Genomic DNA, 3,403 nt, shown 5'->3' with positions numbered 1-3,403 from the left:
TTCCTACTACCATTTAGGAAGTCATTTTCCTAATTTTTGAAGAACTTGTTTTTCTAAAAAAATATCATTTGAAATATTTTAACCGACCAAACATGGAAGAATTGAAAAACATTTTCTAAAAAAAAAATACATTTTTCTTCATAAAAAACCCACCCTAAATAAAATCTAAATGTTTATTAGTTGTCTGAAATGTCCTTTCCCCCATAGGCTACCCCATGTATAATAATTTTCTTTTGCGTTTCCCTCTTGTAATGTCTTAGTGGTTAGCCAAAACTGTATGATATATCACCACAATTACACAAATTAGCATATTGTCAATCAACTTAAAAAGATGCAGGCTTATTTTTTTCTATTTTTTGTCATGAAGAAAATGCCTTCCACTAAGCAATGAAGAACGAGTCCGTATTTGGACTTTTCTTAGTGGGCAGCCATGAAGCCATTACACAAATATTTAAAAGGTTCTCATTTTGCTATATAAAAGCAGAGGTCCTTAACTATACAAGACAAGTCATAGTTCTTACCTTATTCCCTATCCAAGTAGACTTTGGTTGCAAAATCAAAATGGGAAGCTTTGTGAAGTTGGGGCAATGGCCTCTACTTGCATTTACTTTGGCAATTTGCTTAGTAGCCAGCACTGCTGCTGCTGATTACTCCAATGGAAACACTTCTCCCTCAGACAAGTGTCCACCTACACAACCAAAATACGTTGAGAAATCACAAACTTACTATAATTCACCTCCTCCACCATACTACAAACCATCTCCATCTTACAAATCTCCTCCACTTCTACAAGTAGACATCCAGATTCCGTCATACTACAAGCCAACTCCAACTTACTACAAGTCTCCTCCACCTCCACCAAAGTACGTCGAGAAATCACCGGCTTACTACAAGTCACCTCCTCCACCATACTACAAGCCAACACCAACTTACTACAAGTCTCCTCCACCTCCACCAAAGTACGTCAAGAAATCACCGGCTTACTACAAGTCACCTCCTCCACCGTACTACAAGACAACTCCAACTTACTACAAGTCTCCTCCACCTCCACCAAAGTACGTCGAGAAATCACCGGCTTACTACAAGTCACCTCCTCCACCGTACTACAAGCCAACTCCAACTTACTACAAGTCTCCTCCACCTCCACCAAAGTACGTCGAGAAATCACCGGCTTACTACAAGTCACCTCCACCACCGTACTACAAGCCAACTCCAACTTACTACAAATCTCCTCCACCTCCACCAAAGTACGTCGAGAAATCACCAGCTTACTACAAGTCACCTCCTCCACCATACTACAAGCCATCTCCAACTTACTACAAGTCTCCTCCTCCACCATACTACAAACCATCTCCATCATACTACAAATCCCCTCCGCCTCCACCAAAGTACGTTAAAAAATCACCAACTTACTATAAGTCACCTCCTCCACCATACTACAAACCATCTCCAACTTACTACAAATCTCCTCCACCTCTACCAAAGTACGTCGAGAAATCACCAGCTTACTACAAGTCACCTCCTCCACCATACTACAAGCCATCTCCAACTTACTACAAGTCTCCTCCACCTCCACCAAAGTACGTCGAGAAATCACCGGCTTACTACAAGTCACCTCCTCCACCATACTACAAGCCAACTCCAACATACTACAAGTCTCCTCCTACTCCACCAAAGTACGCCGAGAAATCACCGCTACTACAAGTCACCTCCTCCACCATACTACAAGCCAACGCCAACTTACTACAAGTCTCCTCCACCTCCCCTAAAGTACGCCGAGAAATCACCGGCTTACTACAAGTCACCTCCTCCACCATACTACAAGCCAACTCCAACTTACTACAAGTCTCCTCCACCCCCACCAATGTACGTCGAGAAATCACCGGCTTACTACAAGTCACCTCCTCCACCATACTACAAGCCCACTCCAACTTACTACAAGTCTCCTCCACCTCCACCAAAGTACATCGAGAAATCACCGGCTTACTACAAGTCACCTCCTCCACCATACTACAAGCCAACTCCAACTTACAAGTCTCCTCCACCTCCACCAAAGTACGTCGAGAAATCAGCGGCTTACTACAAGTCACCTCCTCCACCATACTACAAGCCAACTCCAACTTATTACAAGTCTCCTCCACCTCCACCAAAGTACATCGAGAAATCACCGTACTCTTACTACAAGTCACCTCCACCACCATACTACAAGCCAACTCCAACTTACTACAAGTCTCCTCCACCTCCACCAAAGTACGTCGAGAAATCACCAGCTTATTACAAGTCACCTCCTCCACCATATACCAAGCCAACTCCAACTTACTACAAGTCTCCTCCACCTCCACCAAAGTACGTTGAGAAATCACCGGCTTACTACAAGTCACCTCCTCTCCCATATTACAAGCCAACTCCAACTTATTACAAGTCTCCTCCACCTCTACCAAAGTACGTCGAGAAATCACCGGCTTACTACAAATCACCTCCTCCACCATACTACAAGCCATCTCCAACTTACTACAAGTCTCCTCCACCTCCACCAAAGTACGTCGAGAAATCACCAGCTTACTATAAGTCACCTCCTCCACCATATTACAAGCCATCTCCATCTTACTACAAGTCTCCTCTACCTCTACCTCTACCTAAGTACGTTGACAAATTATTACCTGGAACTTACAGTTCACCACCACCACCAACTACAAACGAGTACAAGCAAACTCCCACGTATGCCTCACCACCCCCACCTGCAAAGTACGAGCAATCTCCCACCTATAGTTCACCTCCACCCCCATCACCGGCTCCCCCACCAACCTACCACTGATATTAAAGTCACCATGTCTTTATAATTTTCATCATCCCCTTGGCTATTAATTCTTTGCATCATCTTGTTTGGAGCTTCTCCACTTATTTTTCTACCTCAGTTCTCAGTTTTATGTATTCTTGCGGAAGTCATCAAGCATTAATTATCGTGTTTTCTTTTATTTTATCATTTGTAATAAATTGAATTTGATATTTAAGTAAGATCATTGAGATCTCCATTGATTCGGCTCATTATATATCAAGATCTTTTTTAATGTAATCTCTTGAGAACTCTACTATATTTCAATATTTGTCTGCTTCAATATTGTCCTGCAATACTTAATTCTTTCTTTCGCCTACAAAATATCTTCCTGCCAAATTAGGGGCGGAGACAAATGTTACGAAGGGTGACTGAAAATCAGAATAGTATATCTCCAAAATATCTTACAAGGTCCAAAAATTATCTTCAGCTTCTAAGAATTCACCTCACCTAAAGAAAGTATGGTAATCAATCAAAAAACATTGATAATATGAAGCAACTGTCCTTTTTTGAAAGAAAAACCAAGAGTGACTTAAATATTGATGAAAGATTATCAATTTTATAGTATTC

The 3,403-nt window shown here is 41.7% G+C and overlaps 1 pseudogene; it reads left to right on the top strand.

Annotated features, from left to right (window-relative positions):
- Positions 1 to 561: 561 nt before the first annotated feature.
- On the top strand, positions 562 to 2,946 carry LOC132066335 (extensin-2-like; annotated as a pseudogene).
- Positions 2,947 to 3,403: the final 457 nt, after the last annotated feature.

The sequence above is a fragment of the Lycium ferocissimum genome, chromosome 8 (genome assembly GCF_029784015.1).
Source record: "Lycium ferocissimum isolate CSIRO_LF1 chromosome 8, AGI_CSIRO_Lferr_CH_V1, whole genome shotgun sequence".
NCBI lineage: Eukaryota > Viridiplantae > Streptophyta > Magnoliopsida > Solanales > Solanaceae > Lycium > Lycium ferocissimum.
This window is presented reverse-complemented; position numbering and strand designations above follow the sequence as displayed.